The following is a 10,978-nucleotide window of genomic DNA, read 5'->3' as shown; positions in this document are numbered from 1 at the left end:
TGAACAATTTACATTTTACTCAAAAATATACCTATAAAGAGAAAAATCAGATCAACTGAGCATTTTGCAGTGGTCTCTTAATATTTGCCAGAGCTTTATCTCAGTATTTGGGAAAACTGTTCGTTGATTACATATTTTGCAGATTTTATCCATGAATTGAGATTGAAATCTCAGTTCAGGAGAGGAAAGAAACAAAGTTTTCTGTTAAAATGTAATACAAAGTTGCTTCTTTTCATGAGTACTATTGAGTTATAAAATTAAAATTAATGTATGATTACTTTATAAAGGAGTTCTCTGATTGGAAAATTCCCTTTTCATAACAAGGAATCCATAAAATATTCAGTCTGACTTTCTCGCTTCTCAAGAAATTGCTATAATGTGTAGGGAACATAGCAGTATTTAATATTCCAACAGCGCCTCCACAGGAGAAAATGAGAATTACCCAGTTACCGTTTAAAATCAATAGGCTGTCTTTATAATCCAACAAAAGGATGCTCTCCTGTGCGTCTTTTAGAAAGGACTCCAGCGAAAAAGAAAACATTTTCTACAAATTTCATAGGGGATTATTGCCCTCCCCTAGTGCTGAGATCTGATCCTCGTTTTGATCAATAGCATATATAATAAAGTGAATTTCTCTAAAATGATGATCAGGGACCTTGCTGTTCAATACTTTCCTCCATAACTCAGATTAATAAACTCTAGCCTTGAATTGATGAATTCATAACGTTACTTTGCTGTCAGGCTTAATAAGAATAATGTAATTGTTTTAAAAAGAATTGTATAAAAAGCGTGGATCGTGGAAGGGCCCCAATTGTCTAGTAAGGTCTCATGTCAAATATTCCACCATTCTTGACATTATGACTTTCTTCGTTTATTGCTCTCCTGCGCATTGCACCTAATATTACAGCTCGTTTTGTAGGACTACATCTCGTCTTCTTTTGATTTAAACCATTTTAATCTCTACACTACATGAAAGAGGAAAAGTAAATATTTAATTACACTCAGATTCAGGATAAACCTTAAAAAGATGTAAAATATTTAATGTAATAGATTTTTACATCAGAAACATCTTATATACAAGATTCTCCAGGCGGGAATAAATTCTGATTAAAGTCCTATCATTGTGTGCTTTGGAGAACGAGACTGTGAAATTCTATTGCAAAGTACATAAGAACTTTTTAATTATAGGACAACAATAGTGAAAGCAAAGTTGAAAATTACAAAAGTTAATCAAGATCACTTTTCCTATTGGTAAGAGCTAAGGACAAGGATAGATAATGAAAATTGAGAAATCCATACGGAAATAAGCAACAGAAATGAACATTGGGGCATTCTAGAATCTGTTGCTGATCAATGGAGTCTGACCTCTTGGGTCCACCACTGATCCTGATATCGAGGCTGTGAAATGGCCAACTAGAGTGTGTGTCACTCCGCCATTCATTGTCTACTGGACTGTTGGAGAAAACTGAGTGCTATACTCGGCTGTCTTTATCAGTCCTGTACACAATAGTTGAAGCTGTGGTGCACATGTGCTACTGTTAGAGATGTGCGGATCTTTTGAAATTTGAATTTGCCGATTACACATAATTTTCAAAACAAATTTGACCTGTGACGAATAGATTTGAGCAATTATTAATACTGAAAATCTAGTAATTGATTGGAAAATATATGAAGGGAAGAGGACAGAGAGAGAACTTCACTGATCATAAGAACTTACATTCTATAGGAGAGAGAAAGAGGACCTCTCTTGTCGTAAGAACTAACACTATACAGGTGAAAGAGAGGACCGTTCTGAACATAAGAGCTTATACTCTACAGTAAAGAGAGAGAGATGACCCTGCTGACCATAAGAGCTTACACTCTACAGAAGAGAGAGGACCTCACTGACCATAAGCGCTTACACTCTACAGGAGAGAGAGAGAGTGTATTCTTTTGACCATAAGATCTTACACTCTGTAGGAGAGAAAGACAGAGAGGACTCCACTGACCATGAAAGCTTACACTCTACACAAGAGAGAAAGTACCTCATTGACCATACGAGCTTACTGTAATACTATTGTAGGAACTCTAAGATTCTGGTAGCATGGGGCAATGAACAGACAGAGACGGGTTTCTTTAGTGCAAATAGTGTATTTGTAACACAGAAAAAACACACAAACAATATACTGATAACTCGCAATGAAACAAGTCCCTTAGCCATATACAGCAAAACAGAAGAGTTCTTAGGCCAAAGTCCTTGGCAAGGTGAGTGAGACGGGTGACGTGCAGATCCAAACACAGCTGGTGCAGAAAGAGTCAAATCCGGGTATGAAGTAAACACAGGGAAGTCCAGAAACAAGTCCTCAGGTTAAGCCCAGGTGTGGGATGAACACGGGTAAGTCCAGAAACAAGTTCTCAAGTTTATCTCAGTTGTGGCATAAACACGGGAAAGTCCAGAAACAAGTTCACATAAAGAATTATACTGGTGTAATTTCAAATAGCTCCACCGGGGGGAGTAAATAAGGATTAAGTAACAAACATAGTCTAAGTCCAGCAGCAAAGCCCCAAACACAGTTCCAAAAATAGAGTTCTTACCCGGAGGAGAGAACCAAGGGTTAAGTTCCCAAGCCAGCAGATTGAGAGCGTAACTTACATAGGCAGAGAATGTCCAGAGCCACGGGGAGAAGTACAGCAGAACAAGCAGCTGAGCTGATGGAGAAACCAAGCAGAATACTCCAGCAGAGAAGCTGACACCTGACCCGGGTTTTAAACAAATGAACAGGAAGTAGGGCAGACAAAAACAGCAAACTCCATCTTAACGAAGGGCAAAATCATTCACAAGGTAACTTGGAAAACCCGGAATACTGACATTACTCCCCCCCCTAGAAACGGCCTCAGGACGATCCTGGACCAGGCTTGTCTGGGTATCTACGATGAAATTGAGCAACCTTCAGGGGAGCATTGATGTTACTTACTGGTTCCCAAGAATCGTTTTCAGGAGAGTAACCCTGCCATCTAACCAGATACTGAAGTCGGTTCCTATGAAGTCTTGAATCGATAATGTCCTGTACAACAAATTGTTCTTCGCCATCAACCAACACTGGTGGAGGAGGAGGTACGATACGTCCCTGAAAAGTGTTGAGAGAGACTGGTTTTAATAAAGAAACATGAAATACTGGGTGTACCTTTAGGGTTCGTGGCAGCTTCAGCCGACAAGCAACAGAGCTCACAATCCCAGTGATCTTGAATGGACCGATGAACTTCTGCCCCAGCTTCTGTGAAGGAACACCCAATCTTAGATTCTTGGTAGACAACCAAACCGAGTCTCCTACCTTATACATGGGTGCCGGTTTCCGGAATCTATCAGCCGACTTCTTGTAACACTCCTGTGCTGCGGTCAAGGAGACTTTCAAAACTTCAAGATTACGTTGCAACACTGCCACTCTGTCTTGAACTGCTGGTATCGAAGTAGCAACCGGAGACCTAGGCAAAATATTTGGATGATATCCCAAATTGGCGAAAAAAGGCGTTACCTTCGTGGAACTGCTCTGTGAGTTGTTATATGAGAATTCTGCTAACGGAAGAAGCTTCAGCCAATCATCCTGCAAATGACTAACGTAACAGCGTAGATATTGCTCCAAGGTTTGATTGGTTCGTTCGGTTTGCCCATTGGTCTGAGGATGGTATGCAGAAGACAAGCAAACATTAATGTGGAGTGCAGAACAAAATCCTTTCCAAAATCTAGAGGTAAATTGTATTCCCCGGTCAGAGATGATCTCATCTGGTACCCCATGCAGCCGGAAAACATTCTGGATAACCAGATCCACTGTCTCTGTAGCTGAGGGAAGACCACTGCAAGGAACAAAATGAGCAGCCTTCGTTAGACGGTCCACTACCACCAGAATAGTATTCTTACCACCAGAGGTGGGTAACTCCACAATAAAGTCCATCGAAATAGACCCCCAAGGGCGAGATGGTATGGGTAGTGGCTTGAGAAGGCCAGTAGGTGAAACACGAGGAACTTTGTACCGGGCACAAACCTCACAAGAGCGGACATAGTCATTCACATCCTTCAAACATGTAGGCCACCAGAAAAAACGACTTAAAAATTCCTGCGTCTTCTGTACCCCCCGATGACCAGCCAATACGGAGTCATGGACCAATTTGAGAATTCGAAGTCTCACAGCCTCAGGGACATAAATACAGCGTTCTCTAAGCCATACACCATTCTGAAAGACAAGATTCACATTGTCAGGTGGGGCAGCAAGAAATACGTCACCATCATAGGCCAGCTTGATCTCCTCCCACAGGTCCCGGTCCTGGAGCACTCCTATGAAATTGGCATCCGACAAGATGGTCTTAGACGGGGTCCCAGGCACGGAGTCCATCGTGTGGATTCGGGATAGTGCATCGGCCTTCCCATTACGTGAACCTGGGCGGTACGAGATGACAAAATCAAACTGGTTTAGGAACAAACTCCACCTAGCTTGTCGAGGAGAGAGACATCTGGCGGACTTGAGGAATTCCAAATTACGGTGATCTGTGAGCACTACTACCTGTTGAGTTGCTCCCTGCAAATGGTGTCTCCATTCCTTAAAAGCGGAAATGATTGCCAAAAGTTCCTTATCTGCAATATCATAGTTCAGTTCAGCAGATGATAACCTGGGAGAAAAGAAGGCACACGGGTGCAGCAAACCTTTATCTCCGGTTCGTTGTGAGAGGATTGCTCCCAGTGCACTGTCAGAAGCATCCACCTCCACGACAAAAGGCAGTGCAGGATCCGGGTGCGTCAATATCGGAGCCGTGGTAAAACAAACCTTTAGGATATCAAAGGCTTCCTGGGCTTGCGGAGACCATACAAACTTCTTCCCCTTCTTAGTGAGGAGAGTGATGGGACGGACATTTTCCGAAAAATTCCGGATAAAACGTCTATAAAAGTTAGCAAAACCAATGAATCTTTGTACCTCTTTAACGTTTCCTGGTACCGGCCAATCTATGATCGCCTGGATCTTGCTGGACTCCATATTCAATCCCTGAGGAGAAATAACATAGCCTAAAAATTGAATTTTGGAGCAATGAAATTCACACTTTTCGAGTTTGATATACAAATGGTTATCTCTCAAACATCTGAGCACGGTCTTGACATGTTCCTGGTGTTCCTGTAGGGAATCAGAGAAAATCAAGATGTCATCCAGGTAAATGACTACATAATGATCCAGTAAATCCCTGAAAATATCGTTGGCCAAGTGTTGGAAAGCAGCAGGAGCGTTACAGAGTCCGAATGGCATCACTAAATATTCAAAATGTCCATACCGACATCTGAAAGCTGTCTTGCATTCATCTCCGGGACGTATACGGAGTAAATTATATGCCCCGCGAAGATCTAATTTGGTGAATATTTTAGCTTGGCGAACTCTCTCCAACAATTCAGGAATAAACGGCAATGGGTACCTGTTACGGATGGTTACCTTGTTTAGCTCCCGATAGTCAATACACGGTCTTAGAGTGCCATCTTTTTTCTTTACAAAGAATATGGGAGCGCCCGCTGGTGAAGAAGATGGTCGGATAAACCCCTTGGCTAAATTCTCATCTATATACTCCCGTAATGTCTTTAATTCTGGAGCTGCCAACGGGTAAACATGGCCAAAAGGAATCGCTGCCCCGGGAAGCAGCTCTATGGGGCAGTCATGTGGTCTGTGTGGAGGGAGTTGGTCTGCCTTCCTCTTGTCACAAATGTCTGAAAATTCCTGATAAACCAGAGGGAGAATAGATACCTGTTTCGTTTCCTCCAAATCCTGGGTAGCTGGAGCCGTTACCGTTGGACTGATGGTAGGGCTACACTTCGGAAGGAAGGATATCTCCTTGGTTTCCCAATTGATGTTTGGATTCTGTGTCCGTAACCAGGGAATTCCTAAAATTACAGGAAAATGAGGAGAAGATATTAACATAAATGATAGGGTTTCCAGATGGTCTGGTTCCATCTTACACTTCAGAAGCACCGTCTCCCGGTCTACTGGCCCAGAAATTAATGGAGAACCATCCACCGTTTCCATGTTGACTGGTGAGGCTCTTAACTGTGTCTTAATACCATGTTCCCTGGCAAAAGAAGAATCCATGAAATTTCCACCTGCTCCAGAGTCTATCATAGCAGAACTTGGTATCCACTGTCCCTCCCACAGAATCTGAATAGGAAGAGAACAATGTGAGTATTTCTCCCCTTGATCTTTAGGAGAAGTCGACATCACTGTTAGGGGAACCACAGCATCTAGATGTAAACTGGTCTCTGAGACTTCTGACTCAGTGTCCGTATTGTCATAATCCCCTACTGCCGCCAACACCTTGTTTGGTCGCCTGGGACATTTAGGACAATTAATAAGGAAATGATCCGATTGACCACAGTAAAAGCATAAGCGTTCACGAAAGCGATATTCACGGCGTTCGTTACTCTCACGTTTCTGTAGTGAGTCCACTTGCATGGGCACCTCCTCAGTTTCCCGCGGGTTCTTGTTGGTAGTTTCCCTAGACGGAAGAGTAAAATTAGTGATGAGATTTGAAGCCGCCCATTTCTCTTGTCTGCGTTCAGTTAGGCGGATATCAATACGCACACAGTGTTGCAAAAATAACTCAAACTCCTGTGGAGACTCTGAGCGAGCTAGCTCATCTTTGATTGTACTGGACAATCCTTTCCTAAAAATTGGTAATAAAGCATTATTATCCCAGTTGGTATCCACTACTAACCTCTTAAATTCAGTAATATATTCAATGACTGAACGTTTCCCCTGGCGTAAGGAAAGCAAGGATTTTTCAGCGGAGGCACGGCGGTTGGGATCATCAAACATTTGCGCCATAGCTGCCAGAAAATCATCCAAATTATTTAGACGGACATCGCGACTTTCAACCATAGGATTTGCCCAAGCCAGTGCCCGTGATGTTAACAACATAATAATACATAGTACCTTAGATCTGTCAGACTGATAGTAAGAAGCATGTACATCAAAAAATAATATACATTGATTAACAAACCCACGGAATTGACTTCGGTCACCATTAAACCGGAAAGGAGGCAATTTAGGCATACTGGTAGGTGGTGTATGCTGAACAGGTGGTGTAACCTGGGCGTCTACCAAGGTACGTAAATCTTGGAGAGCCTGACCAAACACCTGCACATTGTGGTTAGCCCGGGAGTCCATGTCTCTAATTTTACATTGTACAGCCGCCACCTCCTGCTGCAAGGAGTTAATCATAGCAAACATCTTGTCTACCCGTGTCTCTGTCATTGCCCCAGCAGAATCTCTTTTTAAGCTGGAGTATCCTGTAATACTATTGTAGGAACTCTAAGATTCTGGTAGCATGGGGCAATGAACAGACAGAGACGGGTTTCTTTAGTGCAAATAGTGTATTTGTAACACAGAAAAAACACACAAACAATATACTGATAACTCGCAATGAAACAAGTCCCTTAGCCATATACAGCAAAACAGAAGAGTTCTTAGGCCAAAGTCCTTGGCAAGGTGAGTGAGACGGGTGACGTGCAGATCCAAACACAGCTGGTGCAGAAAGAGTCAAATCCGGGTATGAAGTAAACACAGGGAAGTCCAGAAACAAGTCCTCAGGTTAAGCCCAGGTGTGGGATGAACACGGGTAAGTCCAGAAACAAGTTCTCAAGTTTATCTCAGTTGTGGCATAAACACGGGTAAGTCCAGAAACAAGTTCACATAAAGAATTATACTGGTGTAATTTCAAATAGCTCCACCGGGGGGAGTAAATAAGGATTAAGTAATAAACATAGTCTAAGTCCAGCAGCAAAGCCCCAAACACAGTTCCAAAAATAGAGTTCTTACCCGGAGGAAAGAACCAAGGGTTAAGTTCCCAAGCCAGCAGATTGAGAGCGTAACTTACATAGGCAGAGAATGTCCAGAGCCACGGGATGAAGTACAGCAGAACAAGCAGCTGAGCTGATGGAGAAACCAAGCAGAATACTCCAGCAGAGAAGCTGACACCTGATCCGGGTTTTAAACAAATGAACAGGAAGTAGGGCAGACAAAAACAGCAAACTCCATCTTAACGAAGGGCAAAATCATTCACAAGGTAACTTGGAAAACCCGGAATACTGACACTTACACTCTACAGGAGAGAGAGGACCTTGTTGACCATAAGAAGGTACACTCTACAGGAAAGAGAGAGTGGACCCTGCTAACCATACTAGTTAACACTCTACACAAGAGATAGAGGACCTCATTGACCATAAGAGCTCACACGCTACAGGAGAGAGAGAGTGGATTCTGTTGACCATAAGATCTTACACACCGTAGGAGAGAAAGACAGAGAGGACTCCACTGACCATAAAAGCTTACACTCTACAGAAGAGAGAGAGGACTTCGTTGACCATAAGAGCTTACACTCTATAGGAAAGAGAGAGTGGACCCTGCTGACCATACGAGCTTACACTCTACACAAGAGAGAAAGGACCTCATTGACAATACGAGCTTACACTCTACAGGAGAGAGAGACTTACCCAGTGACTATGGAGGTGGAGAATGACTCTATTATACAAACTGTGCTCTGCTGAGAACCACTGATCTGTGATGGCCGAGGTACTGACCACCACTATATAAGGTATTATCATCCGCTAGATGTCATTAGCTATATTATGGGGAGGCCTACTCAGCCACACAAAAGACAAAAGACATTACCCCACTCTCTGATGCTTCACCAGTGTGGGAAATTGTACCAGGCAATTTTTTTTCCCATTCCTGGAGCTCAAATGCATAATTATCGGCACCTTATTAGATTTATCAATAAATTTGTAATAATTTTGAGCTACTCACGGACTAAAGCATTCGACGAATGCTCCTATCATCTAGGTTCCTTGCTTTATCTTATACCTGTATGGTGTGACTGTGCTATGTTTGCACATACAAGGTCCTCCAATGTCTTGAACTATGAAAGATGCTGTTTGTATCTGTAATCTTCTATCTGGCTAATAGGATATGGTGTTGAAAATAGAATTCCCCCTCCTATTACTTTACAATTTTCTAAAATGGAATGTTAAAACATGTTTTCCAAGTCAGACAATTCCTTTACTATGATTTGACCCTTTACCATCATTGATTTGCCAATTCTTCCTAGTTGGCTACCTCCCGCGCTGTAGAATTATCCAATATAATTTAATGCATTCTCTGTGCTGTGACCATAAAATTCCTTTATTTTTCTTTCTAATATGAAAGATTTATGATATACAGTACACAGCAATTTCCATAGTTTAAGAGGATAATGTTCGATTTGTCATGTATTAAGGTTTTATGCTAAAATGCTCTTTAAAATCAACTTAATTGTGCTTCGAAGGTTGCCAGAAAGTAACATGAAACACATAAAATAAGTTCTGATACTTAGTGCTGATATCTGAGAGGCACATGAAGCTCCGAGAAACTTGACCTATTAGGCATGACAAAGCTTTGGACCTTTAGCCAAGGTCAATGAAGATCATATATACTTTTGACTTACAGCTTGCTGAAGGTCTATAGCATTCAAATGTACGGTATGGTTTTATCCTATGGTAAAGCCTTTATAAGTCACTTTGTACATGTGTTAAATGTTTAGCGTTTCACTATACTGAGGACAAAAATTGAGGAATCCCATTAAAAGGCTACAGAAATCTGTAGCTGTCCATGGTCCTGAGGAGAATAGGTTCCACTACATATTTAAAGTGTACCTGTCAGCAGGATCTTGCTAAGTAATCTACAGGCATTGTCATGTTACTGCTGTTATGCTAATTAAAATGATATCTGGGGAGAAGAAATCTGTCTTGTGGTTCTTGTGTAATCAGTGTTAGAAGTTTTCAGTTAATGATATACTCATGCTCCCGGGCGGGACTGTAGGCAGAGTCATACCTTTCTGCTCTAAGCCACAGAAACCAGGGAAAGACCTGCCCACAGGCCACTTCAAAGCACAAACATGTTCCTCATCATTGAGACAAATTGTTTGCTCTTCGGTGCGGCCTGGTTCTCTTTAACAACAGAGACCTCTGTAATGGGGATTATAAAAGGTCTGACCTTGAGTTGTTTAGGAGTGGTCTGGACAATTAGGTAGCATTGGCCATTTATTTATGTAACACCATCTTTCTATCCTTGGGGGGATTTAAACCCAGGGCCCCTGTGCTGCAAAGCCAAAGTGTAGCCCCACTATATATTTTTAATACACACAAGCCAGGGTATTCTTTAACTTGGATCAGTATTCATCTGATTCATCTTATATGAAGCACAGGGTGAACAAAAAAATGCACTCTTCATTTTCACTTATAAGGTCCTCGACGCATCTCCTCAACACTGTCGAGAGTCGTTAAATCTATAGGTCACACACACTCACACACTAGGCCAGGACTTCTGGGTCTGATAAGGCACAATTGCGTGAAAAGTCTTGACTCACGACGTGACCTTGTGGTCACATGTGCAGAATCAAACCGGACCTCATCAGAGCTGGTAGTACCAGCCTAGTGTGAGAGCTCTGGGGATTTTAGCAATCAGAAAATCAGACGAGGATCAGACAGGTGACATTGAGAAGTGGAAACATGAGTGGGAAGGCGAGTATAAGAATATTAGAATATTATTTAACCCTCTGATAGTCTTTAAAGGGAACCTATCAAGTGAAAAAATGCTATTAACCTGCAGATATAGTGTTAACTTGGAACTTTATTCCTCCCTGCAGCGTTCCGGTTTTATGTCACAAGGGTGGTCCCAGCGCGGGTTCAGTCACTGCTCTGTGTACAGAGAGCAGCGTCTGTAGCCACATCCCCCTGAGCGACTGAACGCGTTTTGAACAACTGCTGTGTTCTTAGTCTTCAGTACCAGTACTGAAGACTAAGAACACAGCAGTTGTTCGAAACGCGTTCAGTCGCTCATGGCTGCTCCCTAGCTATTTTTGCTGGTCATTTGTATGCCCTTGTTCCAATTTTTAATGTTTGAATAAAGAATCTTTTTGATATTTTACATCCTGGAGCTGG

General features: G+C 42.2%; 1 long non-coding RNA gene across 1 annotated transcript; it reads right to left on the bottom strand.

The window, feature by feature from the left end:
• Positions 1-5,112: 5,112 nt before the first annotated feature.
• Positions 5,113-6,013, bottom strand: LOC143768868 (uncharacterized). The gene is made up of 3 exons (XR_013214088.1): positions 5,979-6,013; positions 5,754-5,890; positions 5,113-5,138 (listed from the first exon to the last, which is right to left on the bottom strand). It is a non-coding gene; the product is annotated as an uncharacterized LOC143768868 (long non-coding RNA).
• Between the last annotated feature and the right edge of the window lie 4,965 nt (positions 6,014-10,978).

Source organism: Ranitomeya variabilis, chromosome 4, assembly GCF_051348905.1.
Source record: "Ranitomeya variabilis isolate aRanVar5 chromosome 4, aRanVar5.hap1, whole genome shotgun sequence".
Lineage (NCBI taxonomy): Eukaryota > Metazoa > Chordata > Amphibia > Anura > Dendrobatidae > Ranitomeya > Ranitomeya variabilis.
This window is presented reverse-complemented; position numbering and strand designations above follow the sequence as displayed.